The 13428-nt window shown below is 52.3% G+C and overlaps 1 pseudogene; it reads left to right on the forward strand.

Moving 5' to 3' along the window:
* The first annotated feature begins 2846 nt into the window (after positions 1–2846).
* On the forward strand, positions 2847–2909 carry LOC130191386 (U6 spliceosomal RNA; annotated as a pseudogene).
* Positions 2910–13428: the final 10519 nt, after the last annotated feature.

Consider the following 13428-nt stretch of genomic DNA (forward strand, 5'->3'; position numbering starts at 1 on the left):
TTGGCTCCTCCCACACGGACGCTGACTCCTTGGCTCCTCCCACACAGACGCTGACTCCATGGCTCCTCCCACACGGACGCTGACTCCTTGGCTCCTCCCACACGGACGCTGACTCCTTGGCTCCTCCCACACGTAGGCTGACTCCTTGGCTCCTCCTCTGTGGCGGACCACCACCAGCCTTCCCGTCGGCTACCTGTTCTCTCTTTATTTGTGTGTGAAGTGTTTCTCTACCAACACTTCTCTGTCTCTGACCTGCTCAGTCACCTTGAACCACATGCTTCTGTGACCTTTGACCTCTGTCTGAAGGACCTCGTTTCTATTATCATGTCCCCATTAAGTCAACAACCGTTTCTCAACTCAAAGAACACCGAGTACAGACTGGTGTTCTTCTGGAGTCTGGTCCTGGGAGTCCAGAGGACGGGAGGACGAGAGGATGAGAGGACGAGAGGATGGGAGGGGGAGACGAGAGGACGAGAGGATGAGAGGATGAGATGACGAGAGGATGGGAGGGGGAGACGAGAGGACGGGGAGACGAGAGGACGAGAGGATGAGAGGATGAGATGACGAGAGGATGGGAGGGGGAGGAGACGAGGACAGGAGGAGGACGAGAGGACGAGAGGATGAGAGGACGGGGGACGGGAGGACGGGGATGATGAGAGGACGAGAGGACGAGAGGACGGGGAGACGAGAGGACGAGAGGATGAGAGGACGGGGGACGGGAGGACGGGGATGATGAGAGGACGAGAGGATGAGAGGACGGGGACGGGAGGACGGGAGGACGGGGAGACGGGAGGACGAGAGGATGAGAGGACGAGAGGACGGGAGGACGGGGAGACGAGAGGACGAGAGGATGAGAGGACGAGAGGATGGGAGGATGGGGAGGACGAGAGGATGAGAGGATGAGAGGACGGGGGACGGGAGGACGGGGAGGACGAGAGGACGAGAGGATGAGAGGACGAGAGGATGGGAGGGGGAGACGAGAGGACGGACGGGAGGATGGGGAGGACGAGAGGACGAGAGGACGGGGACGGAGGGAGGAGAGGATGAGAGGATGAGAGGACGGGGACGGGAGACGAGAGGATGAGAGGACGAGAGGACGAGAGGACGGGAGGACGGGGAGACGAGAGGACGAGAGGATGAGAGGACGGGGGACGGGAGGACGGGGATGATGAGAGGACGAGAGGATGAGAGGACGGGGAGACGAGAGGACGGGAGGACGAGAGGAAAAGAGGACGGGAGGAGGATGGGAGGACGGGGAGACGAGAGGACGAGAGGACTGGGAGGAGGACCCAGGAGACGGAGGAGAGGACGAGAGGATGAGAGGACGGGGGACGGGAGGACGGGGATGATGAGAGGACGAGAGGATGAGAGGACGGGAGGACGGGGAGACGGGAGGACGAGAGGAGAGGAGGACGAGAGGAGGATGAGGAGAGGACGAGAGGAGGAGAGGACGGAGGACGGGAGGGATGAGAGGACGAGAGGATGAGAGGACGGGGGAGGAGGACGGAGGACGAGAGGACGAGAGGATGAGAGGACGAGAGGATGGGAGGGGGAGACGAGAGGACGGGAGGATGGGGAGGACGAGAGGACGAGAGGACGGGGGGACGGGAGGACGGGGAGACGGGAGGACGAGAGGATGAGAGGACGGGGAGGACGGGAGGACGGGGATGACGAGAGGACGGGAGGACGAGAGGAAAAGAGGACGGGAGGATGAGAGGACAAGAGGACGGGAGGATGGGAGGACGGGGAGACGAGAGGACGGGAGGACGAGAGGAAAAGAGGACGGGAGGACGAGAGGACAAGAGGACGGGAGGATGGGAGGACGGGGGACGGGAGGACAGGGATGACGAGAGGACGAGAGGACGGGAGGACGGGGAGACGAGAGGACGAGAGGATGAGAGGATGAGAGGACGGGAGGACGAGAGGATGAGAGGATGAGAGGACGAGAGGATGAGAGGATGAGGGGACGGGAGGGGGAGACGAGAGGATGAGAGGATGAGAGGACGAGAGGACGGGAGGACGAGAGGACGAGAGGACGAGAGGACGGGAGGACGAGAGGACGGGAGGACGGGAGGACGGGGAGGACGAGAGGACGAGAGGACGGGAGGACGAGAGGACGAGAGGACGGAGAGGACGGGAGGGGGAGACGGGAGGACGAGAGGACGGGAGGACGAGAGGACGGGAGGACGGAGAGGACGGGAGGACGAGAGGACCAGAGGACGAGAGGACGGGAGGGGGAGACGGGAGGACGAGAGGACGAGAGGACGGGAGGACGAGAGGACGAGAGGACGGGAGGACGAGAGGACGAGAGGACGGGAGGACGAGAGGACGAGAGGACGGGAGGACGAGAGGACGAGAGGACGGGAGGACGAGAGGATGAGAGGACGGGGGGACGAGAGGACGGGAGGACGAGAGGACGAGAGGACCCTCCCCTTCTCCCCCCTCTCTCTCTCTCTCTCCCCCCCCCCCTCTTAGTCCTGGGGGCTGTGGGGGGTCAAAGGTCGCCTCAGGAATGCAGGCGGAGCTGTGAGCAGATCCTTTTGTCCTCCGGTGTGCAGCTCACCAATCCTGAAGCACTGAAGTAGGCACTCTCGCTGCCTAGATTTCCCAGCAGCCTCTTGGGTTCCTCTCAGCAGAACCTGAAGTGGGTCAGACCGGGCGGGACCAGGTGGTGGAGCCAGTGCAGCTGCGGGCCTCCCAGGCAGCTCCCAGCCCGGTGCCTCCTGCCCACAGAGAGGCCTCTGAAGCGGTGTTGTGCCCCTCACGGGGTCCCGGGCTCCAGCACCCTCATGGAGGTCGAGCCCGGCCAGAAGGCCTTATTTCCCCTCCAGAGACTTAGTATAGTTGTGTTATTTCGATAGCACAAATACTACAATTGGAACGATACAGAGAAGATTAGCATGGCCCCTAGAAAAAGTGACGCAATGGTCAGGCGGCCCCTGCTGGCCAAGCACCTGTCAAAAGCAGGGGTCCAACTAAAAAGCAAGAGCTGCAGCGCCATGGAGGACCCTTGACTGACAGGTAGAGCAAGTGGAGCAGGGGAGCTGTCAGCGGAGGGCGTCGGAGCCCCGGAATGTTCTTGACTCCCCCTGCTGGTGGAGGACATTGCCTGCTGCTGCCAACCTCACCACCTCCCAATGCAAATTCATTAACCAGCATTCATATATTCTGAATATGTTCAATATGATGCATGAAGCACAAATACATGTTTATTTCAATAAAAAATATCTTTATTTCACACATAATTTATATGTATAAAATAAACTTATTCATATATTTTGAATATGTTCAATATGATGCATGAAGATGAAGCACAAATACATGTGTTTATTTCAATAAAAAATATCTTTATTTCACACATAATTTATATTTATAAAATAAACTTAAAGACAAATTACACACACATTAAATCACACACGCACACAATTACAATTTAAATCCCACACAATTACAATTTACATTTGCAGGAGTTGCAGGTCCTCTGTCTCCAGCACCTGTCAGGCTGCCCGGAACGAATCTATATACATACATACACACACACACACACACACACACACAGAGAGAGACACACACACACACACAAGTTTAGACACATGCATAGTCACAAGAGCAGTGTGTCAGCCAAGCCAATCAGATCAAAGTACTGTTGACCACCACCGCACCTGTAACGGCAGCCATCAGTAGTCGTCCTCGTCCTCCTCCTCGTCCTCCTCCTCCTCCTCCTCCGTCTCCTCCTCTGGGACGTCGGGGTCCTCCGGTATCTCCTGCAGCGCCCGGCCGGTCTGGGAGTACAGGTAGTTGACCCCGATCAACTCTCCTGTGGCAGCACAGAAAACCAGATTAAGAACACAGTCAAATGTCCTCGCACCTCCTAAGCTCCTCCCTCAGCAGGTACCTGTGTAGTCCATCGTCCGGGTGTAGGTGTGAAACAGCCTCATCCTGGCCAGGCGTTCGGACACGAGCTCGCTGCTGCTGCTGCGGCTTGAAACTCCGATCCACCGCGGCACGCATGCGGTCCTCGTTCCACCGCGTCAGGCCCTCCAGCAGGTAGATCTGGAAGTGCATGGCGTTGGCACTGGTTCCTGGACCGTGACAGAAGAGTGAGGTGAGCAGAGACTCTCAGAGAACATTAACTTGTGAGGCTCCAGACACTCACCAGGGATGAACCTGTTGAGGTGGAGGTGGAGCCGCGGGCGCAGCGGTACAGCGGCAGGCTGACTCCTCCCCGGGTCAGCCAGCCCGTCCTGGTGTACAGCTGCAGCCCCGGTGGGTCCTGGAGGCACTGCACTGCAGAGGCCCTTCACCCTCTCCTGGTCCAGCAGCAGGACGCCTTGAAGTGGCCCAGGGCCTCCTCCATGAGACGCTCTCCTGCGCCCCGCGTGTGCGGCGGCGACAGTGCCGAGCCGTCTCCTTGAGGGAGACGGCCCTCCGGCTGCCGGCTCGCTCGGCCTCCTTGGCTCTCTTCAGCAGGGCCACGTCCTCCGGGTCCCAGACGGACAGGCAGACGGACAGGCGGCGCATGAAGTGGGCGTAGAGGGGGTGGCTCTCGGTGGTGACCATCGCTGCCAGCCTCCTCACAAAGTGCCAGCTGTCCAGCCGGACCATGAGCTGCGTCCACTCTGGGAACAGAGCGGCTGCTGCTGAACCCCCGGTGACGGCGCAGCAGTCCCTGTCCACGTAGAGGACCACAGGCGGCTCCTCCCCGGCCTGCTGGTACCGCCTGACCAGCCCAGAGGTCATCTCCTTCAGCCCGTAGCCCTCGGCTGCAGTGAGGACCGACATGAGCACCTGGCCGTGCTCGTTGCCCACGTTGGTCATCCACTGGGCCGTCCCTGCAGCGCGGCCCGACAGCTTCCTGGTGAACTACACAAGCAGAAGGACTCCAGTGATCCTGGGGGAGAATCGGGTCAAGATGCTCTCATTGTGAATGACTTGAAGTAACATTCTACCTTCTTAGTGGAGTCCATTTTTATGATGGAGCCAAAGACGGAGGTCACCTTGGCTCTCATCTCCCCCAGACGGGAGAAGCTGTCGGCGATGTAGGCCGAGAGCACCCACCTGCTGGTGGGGACCAGCTCCATCTCTGGGATGGCTAGAGGAGGAGGAACAGTCACTCCCGGCATCACAAATTTTCCATAGATGGAGTAGTAGGCGATGACGCGTTTGCACCAGGCCGCCGTGTGCTGCTCCACCAGGTAGGAGCGCAGACTGGTGGCACTGTTGCCCAGCGTCCGGCCGCTCATCTGCATGACCACCCGCTTGTCACACGACAGCCTGCAGAGACAACGAGACATTTAGAAAACCACAGAACTGGTCATGGAAGATAACAAGTAAACCACCTCAGCTCCTCAGAGAGAAGATCTAAGCAGCTCCTGCTGGGGAAGATGCCCTTTGACCTTGAACAAAGGAGTCCTGAGTGAACACTTGTTCCTTTGTTGTGAGCTTTGAGAGGTGTGAAGTGGTGGCTCCTCACACCCCTCCCCCTCCTCACGCCCTTCCCTCCAGAGTTCAAACTCCCCTTAGAGATTGAAGTCTTTGATGTACCTGTATTTGAGCACTGCTGGGAACTGCATCCTGTACCCCTCGTCCAGCTGGGCCATGATGCTCATGGACCAGGACGCCAACTTCTTCCCACAGCGGTGGCACTCCAGGTACTCTGTGCCCATGTCGTACCAGCCGTCTCTGTCCAGGACCTTGCGGACGGTCTTGTACAGACCGCAGCCGGTCATCTTATGGGTACAGATTGGGCAGCTGATGGGGCACTGCCACATCCTGTAGGGAACCCAGAGGAAGGACGGCCGCTGGAAGAAGGCGTCGAGCGAGGCCGGAGGCTGGTAGTACATCCGGCGAGGTCCAGGAGGGTAGTACCAGGTCTGCAGCTCCGCCTTGAGCACGGGCTTCCCAGCCTTGTCCCTGGTGAACAAAGCCTGGCTCACCCAGCCGTGCTGCACCCTGGGAAGAGTTCTCTTCCAGGTGTCTGGGAGCAGAACCTGTAACACACACACACACATATAGAAACCACGTTAACAAACAGCATCACAACTTACAACATGTGTTTGGATTCTATCAGGACTGACATCCGCTGGGAGACGGGCAGGTCGACTCCTCTGGGCCGGAGCAGGTGGAGCGACGTCATGGTCTTCATCTGAAGAAAGGGAAAGCTCGTATTGAGCAGCAGCATCCATCAGCTCTGAGGAGGAATCTGTAACACAGAGAATCATCAGGACTCATCTGGACCACGAGATCCACAGAGCAGCGCTGGTCCACTACGTACCTCTGAGAACCCTACTGCTTTTTACTGTTTAACATTTAATTAATGTAGATATTAAATCAGTAAATATCCTGTATAACATGGAAATAATGCACATATTAAACCAGTAAATATCCTGTATCACATGGAAATAATGCACATATTAAACCAGTAAATATCCTGTATCACATGGAAATAATGCACATTTTAGTCCGTTAACTTTACTGTTTAATATTTAAATATACAGTATAACACGGCAATGATGTAGACTTGTAGACTTTACCAGTAAAACCAGTAAATATATTAGTATAACTGACAAACATTGTAGACTTTAGATATTAAACCAGTAAATATACAGGCTATATACAGAAGCAATTTATAGACTTTAGATATTAAACCAGTAAATATACAGTATAACACGGCAATGACGCACATTGTAGACTTTAGATATTAAACCAGTAAATATACAGTATAACACGGCAATGACGCACATTGTAGACTTTAGATATTAAACCAGTAATTATATTGTCCTCCGGTAGACGGGAAAGGGCGGTTCGTTCAGTTACCTGCTCAGGTAAGAGTGCATACAGTTTCAGAGTGTTTCTTTACCGTTATAAAGCTGTCCGGTGTCGCAGGGAAATGTTGCTGCCTGTGCCGCTGGTGTTTTCCCGCTAGTGTCGGACTGAGCGCTGTCCACCTGGAGAATGAGGGAGGTGCTTCACCTTCGCGGGTTTCCACTCAGCAGCCAATCAAAAGCTCACGTAAATTTCACTTTTGGGGAGACCGTCCAATGATGATGGATTGGGAACAGCAATCAGGGGAGACCGAGCCAATCTGAGGCGAGGGCGGGCCTCCCTGGGAAGGGCAGAGGAGAACCCAGGGAGGCCTGAAGAAGGACCCCGTAAGGGCGCAAAAAAAGGATGACACGCAAATTCGTGAAGCGTTCCTTATTTATGATTTTATTATGATTTATCTCTGATTTGACTCTTGTTCCTTTGCATGTGGGTGAGACGGCGCCGCCATGGTGGCTGCGGCCGCTGTCGGTACTGCGGCGGTGACGTCACGAGACAGTGATGTGAAGAACTCCGAGAGAGAAACTCTCGTTCCTCAAAGCTCGCGAGAGGAAACGAGAGTTTCTGTCTGACGGAGCTCCTCGTGACACCGGAGAACCACGGAGAGACGGGCGGTCCGGGTCCTCGGTCCTCTCTCCAGGCATGGACGGATTAAGAAACCACGGGCCCCTGGGCCTGGACGTGTCAAGGCCCCGCAAAAAACGATACTGGAGCTGAGCAGACAACATAACGCGAATTATATGACCATGACATGAATGACTTAAGCCTAGCATATACCGGCTATGGCGCATCGTGTCATATCATCATATCAATACAAAGTTAATAACGGCTACTTCACGCAGAGGCTCTGGCTTAGGGGCCCCCTGAGCTCAGGGGCCCCTGGTGCCAGTAGGCTCGTTCGGTAATCCATCCCTCAGTAGGACTATTGGGGCCCTGTTACTGACATGAATGACTTAAGCCTAGCATATACCAGCTACGGCGCATCGTGTCATATCATCATATTCATATCAATACAATGTTAACTAGAATGGGCACTCGGTAGAGCGCATACCTTCGCATATCACAAGATTGGGCATTGAATTATGAACATTTTGGCATTAGTTGCATGCCAATTGGACAAAAATGTATCGTGCTATGGTAAAAAAATAGTTTGACCTTTCCATGACCTTGACCTTTGACCCGATTGATCCCAAAATCTAATCAAATGGTCCCGGATAATAACCAATCATCCCACCAAATTTCATGCGATTCAAGAACATTTTGACCTGTTCATGACCTTTGACCTTGACCTTTGACCCGATCGATCCCAAAATCTAGTCAATTGGTCCCCGGATAATAAACAATCATCCCACCAAATTTCATGCGATTCGGTTCAATACTTTTTCAGTTCTGCGAACATTTTGACCTGTTCATGACCTTTGACCTTGACCCGATCGATCCCAAAATCTAATCAACTGGTCCCCGGATAATAAACAATCATCCCACCAAATTTCATGCGATTCGGTTCAATACTTTTTGAGTTCTGCGAAAGATTTTGACCTGTTCATGACCTTTGACCTTTGACCCGATCGATCCCAAAATCTAATCAACTGGTCCCCGGATAATAAACAATCATCCCACCAAATTTCATGCGATTCGGTTCAATACTTTTTGAGTTCTGCGAAGGATTTTGACCTGTTCATGACCTTTGACCTTTGACCCGATCGATCCCAAAATCTAATCAACTGGTCCCCGGATAATAAACAATCATCCCACCAAATTTCATGCGATTCGGTTCAATACTTTTTGAGATTTGCGAATAACACGCATACAAATAAATAAATAAATACACGGCGATCAAAACATAACCTTCCGGCATTTTCAATGCGAAGGTAATAACAGCGACGTCACGCGCGGAGGCTCAGGCCCGGTAGGCCCGTTGGTTAATCCATCCCTGTCTCCAGGTGAACTATGACGTCAGGTCCAGGAGTCAGAGTTCTGCTGTTACGTCACATGTTTGTACGACGTATTATTACTCGTATCATATTTATTTAGAACTTTGGTGTAAATACAGATTGGCTTAATGGGGACATGATAATAAAAACTCGGTCCTTCAGACAGAAGTCAAAGGTTACAACAGAAACACGTGACTCAACATGATTGTCCTTGAGCAGGTCTGAAGGTCACATAATGTATGTCCGAGCTACAACAACTTAAATGTTCATGGCAAATGGGGATTTTTTGCCGCTGCACCGAACGCACATAGTTTAATTTTAACCAATTTTCTCATACCTCTGACATTCCATGAAGTAATATTGAGATACGGAGCATTTCTCATAACCCAGTCTAAGTAATATTATCGTTATATCTACAACTCCTCTTATACCCTTGGAGACCACTGTGCCATCAAAACATGAAAAACTAGAATGGGCACTCGGTAGAGCGCATACCTTCGCATATCACAAGATTGGGCATTGAATTATGAACATGTTGGCATTAGTTGCATGCCAATTGGACAAAAATTTATCGTGCTATGGTAAAAAAAGAGTTTGACCTTTCCATGACCTTGACCTTGACCTTTGACCCAATTGATCCCAAAATCTAATCAAATGGTCCCCGGATAATAACCAATCATCCCACCAAATTTCATGCGATTCAAGAACATTTTGACCTGTTCATGACCTTTGACCTTGACCTTTGACCCGATCGATCCCAAAATCTAGTCAATTGGTCCCCGGATAATAAACAATCATCCCACCAAATTTCATGCGATTCGGTTCAATACTTTTTGAGTTCTGCGAAAGATTTTGACCTGTTCATGACCTTTGACCTTTGACCCGATCGATCCCAAAATCTAATCAACTGGTCCCCGGATAATAAACAATCATCCCACCAAATTTCATGCGATTCGGTTCAATACTTTTTGAGTTTTGCGAATAACACACATACACATAAATAAATAAATAAATAAATAAATACACGGCGATCAAAACATAACCTTCCGGCATTTTCAATGCAAAGGTAATAAAGAAAAGAAAAAAAAGAAAAAACAGGAACAAACGCCCTCTCGAACGGAGGGAGCTCTCCTACATCCCTGCCCCCTAATTGCACAGTCCCCTCTCACCCTCCTGCAATACGCTGACATTCCGGACAACTTGCATTGATCCTTAACTAAAGAGCAGATACAAACCATTGAACACAAATGGGCAGCACCCACGTCCGGCAAACATTTTAAGTATATAATAAAATAAAACAAAAACCCAAGTATGTACGATTACTGACCCGTGACATTATGTAAAATGAAACCAAACGTATTGCTACTATCAAACCAAGGGCCAGCAATAACACAGCCAATGTGATACGCACTCTTATCCAAACAAGCTCAGTCTATCTTTCATCCGCTTTGGATCCGAGCGAGCCAGCGAGATCTAGCCGGACTCCCTCACTCACGTCCCGTTCCGTCCGAGACCGCGCGGTCTCGATCTCGCGGATGAAGACCTCCACATCTGATGGAGCAAGAAACTTAAGCATTTTACCCTTGTGGTAGATTCTCATCTTTGCTGGGAACTGTAATCCAAACTCGATATCCAGTTTATGCAGTCGGGTTTTCACGCCGTCGAACATTCTCCTCTGCTGCTGGATCTCCGCGGAAAGGTCTGGAAACAACATCACACGATTCTCCTCGAACTGCAGCGTTTTCTTCTTGCGAGCGGCCTTCATCACCCGGTCTCTGTCGGCCAGCCAGCGGAGTTTCACGAGAATCGCCCGAGGAAGAGGTTTACGGTTTGGCTTGTTAGCTTTAGCGTTAGCTGTGGCTGCTTTTGGAAGTCTGAAGGCTTGGTCGATGGAAGGTGGCGTCAGTAAATTGTCTTTACCAAGGAGGTCGGGTCACCACCTGTTGAGGAAGGACACCAGGTCACCTCCCTCTGCGTTTTCTGGCAGGCCACCAGTCTCACGTTCAGGCGGCTGGTTTCCCAAGGTCTCCACTGATCTGGCGAGTGCTAGCATCTTTCTTTGAGTGGTTGCAGAGACGCTAGCTAAGTTGTTCAGTTGGTCCTCCGCGGAACTTATTCGGGATTCTGCTCCACCAAGTCTTCCGGAGAATGACTCCAAGGCATCTTTGATCTCGTGATTTGAGGTGATAACTTCTTTGAGCTGGGCTGAGAAGTCTTTTCGAAGAGCGTGAATAGCTGCTAGGATTCCATCGTCTCTAGCTTGGGCTTCTGTAGCTTCGCTGGTCCATGTGTCAACTCCAACTCGCCGTCTTTCTTCCTCTCTTTACCTCTTGAACTTGTTTTACTCTGCTTCATTTTGGATCCTCCTTATATCGTGCACTTATATCACTCGACTAAGACTTTTTGCTAACTCAAACGAACGGGTTTACATTTATATATGATATATTTTGCCGGAGCACATGGGTTCTGCGACTACTCACGTCCACGTCATAACCGGAACCTCCCCGAACGCACATAGTTGAATATTTTTTAAATCTTACAACAGGATTTGACTGCTATTGTCTCAAGACCAGACTGCCGAGTTTGGGATGAATCGGGTTTATTCTCTCGAGGAATTTGATATTTTAAAACTCCCGAAAATGTGAAAAAAGGCAAACAATGCAGATATTGAGGGATTGATTGCAGCGACCTGTAATTCTTTTAATGTATGGACAAATATGGCATGTTTAGGGATGCCATGTAGACAGAGGCGAGCAATTAGGTGAGGATAGGCCAAGTGATCTGGCCACACCCCTTCGAAGCTCATTGGTCCATATCTTCTGATGCAAAGAGACGTCAACAAGCTTTTGAAGACCTTTTATGACATTGAACCAATAATGAACCACAGACAGTTTTTTATAATCTGACCCAGCGTTTAGGAGGAGATGGACATGTCTATTTTTCCAAAATTCAAAATGGCGGGAAATCTGATTTGTTGCATTTTAATGCCATGATTGATTATTTGTAGAGCAGGTCCGACCTGGACATGTGTGATGTTTGGGATATGATGAGGCCAACGTCCTCACGAGGACCACGATTATGACAAACACAATAGATTATACAATAATAACTAATACAACTCTGACAGACTCTTATTCTGAAGGGCCCCGGTGGTGTCTGCTGTGCGCCCCCCAGCGGCGGCCCGTGCAGCTGCAGTGGTTCCGTTCCGTCTCTCACCGGAGAGACCGCCTCCATTTTAACACCGAACCCCGGCGCAGGACCAGCGGCCCGCGGCGGACTCAGCGGCCGCGGAGGGACACGCTCTGCAGCGGGATTCCCCCAGCGACCCCCCGGACAGACGCGCGACTTCCTCGGGTCTGAATCCGCCGTTTCTCCCTCGGATGGCGGCGCGGCGCCTGTGAGGCGCTGCGAGGTCTTCTTTCTGCGGGGAATTGGTCCCGATTTAGCGGTGCAGAGGAGGGGCGGTATCTGGTGGTCAGGTACCGGCTTGATTCTGATGGGGCTTATTTGTTACGCGGCTTTGGCTCTTCATAAGACGGCTTAGTTTGATCTCCTCGGCGGGTCGATTAGCGGCTGCAGGCCGCCGGTGAGGCCGCTGCTGCAGCCTCACCGGCGGCCTGCAGCGCGCTGTTTCCCCGGACCGCATCCATCAGCCTCCGGCCGGCTCCGGGGTGTGTGTGTGGGGGTGGGGGGGGACACCGAGCTGTCTGCACGTCTGTCTGCACGTCTGTCTGCAGCCACGATGTGACGTCACCTCGGACTGACCGGAGCTCAAACGGCGACGAGACCGCAGCAGAGCCGCTGCTTCCCGGGAGAGGACCACCGGAATAACACACACTCGCTGGCACACACACATTAACACACACACTAACACACTGACACACACACACACACACACACACACACACACAGTACGAAAATAACACATATAACACGATAATAAACTATAGCATTGAATTGTTTAACTGTTATAGTGTTCATCTGGTCACATGACATCTATTGTTCACCTGGTCACATGACATATATTGTTCATCTGGTCACATGACATCTATTGTTCATCTGGTCACATGACATCTATTGATCATCTGGTCACATGACATCTATTGCTCATCTGGTCACATGACATCACTCTTGAGGTGAGCATGAACGAGGCCCTGAGGCCTTCATAATCTCATGATGTGTTCAGGCTCTTCGTCTCGTTATCTTTGGGTTGCAGGCGCAGGAAGTGGTGAGGAGACGGTTTCTTTATTTGGTTCCTGAACGTTTCGCTGTTTATCAGAATCTCCTGAAACCTTTAAATAATCTAAACTAGTGCAGGTCTAAGCTATCAGGCTAGAGGAGATCAGGACCTTTTCTCGGTACACAAGGGTGAAAGGTCAAAGGTCACCTTGTCTAACGGGTCCGTGTCCCCCCAGGTTCCCAGCATGCAGCAGTGATGCTGGGCGTGCTGATCCTCACCATGGCGGTGCTGGGCGGCGGCGAGGCGTGCAGCGGCCAGGAGAACTGCTCCGCCCACAGCGAGTCCAAAGACTACTGCTACTCGGCCCGCATCCGCAGCACCGTGCTGCAGGGCCTCCCCTTCGGGGGCGTGCCCACCGTGCTGGCCCTGGACTTCATGTGCTTCCTGGTGAGCCTCTGGGACCAGAAGCACATGGTGGTGATGATGATGATG

The sequence above is a fragment of the Pseudoliparis swirei genome, unplaced genomic scaffold, assembly GCF_029220125.1.
Source record: "Pseudoliparis swirei isolate HS2019 ecotype Mariana Trench unplaced genomic scaffold, NWPU_hadal_v1 hadal_42, whole genome shotgun sequence".
Classification (NCBI taxonomy): Eukaryota; Metazoa; Chordata; class Actinopteri; order Perciformes; family Liparidae; genus Pseudoliparis; species Pseudoliparis swirei.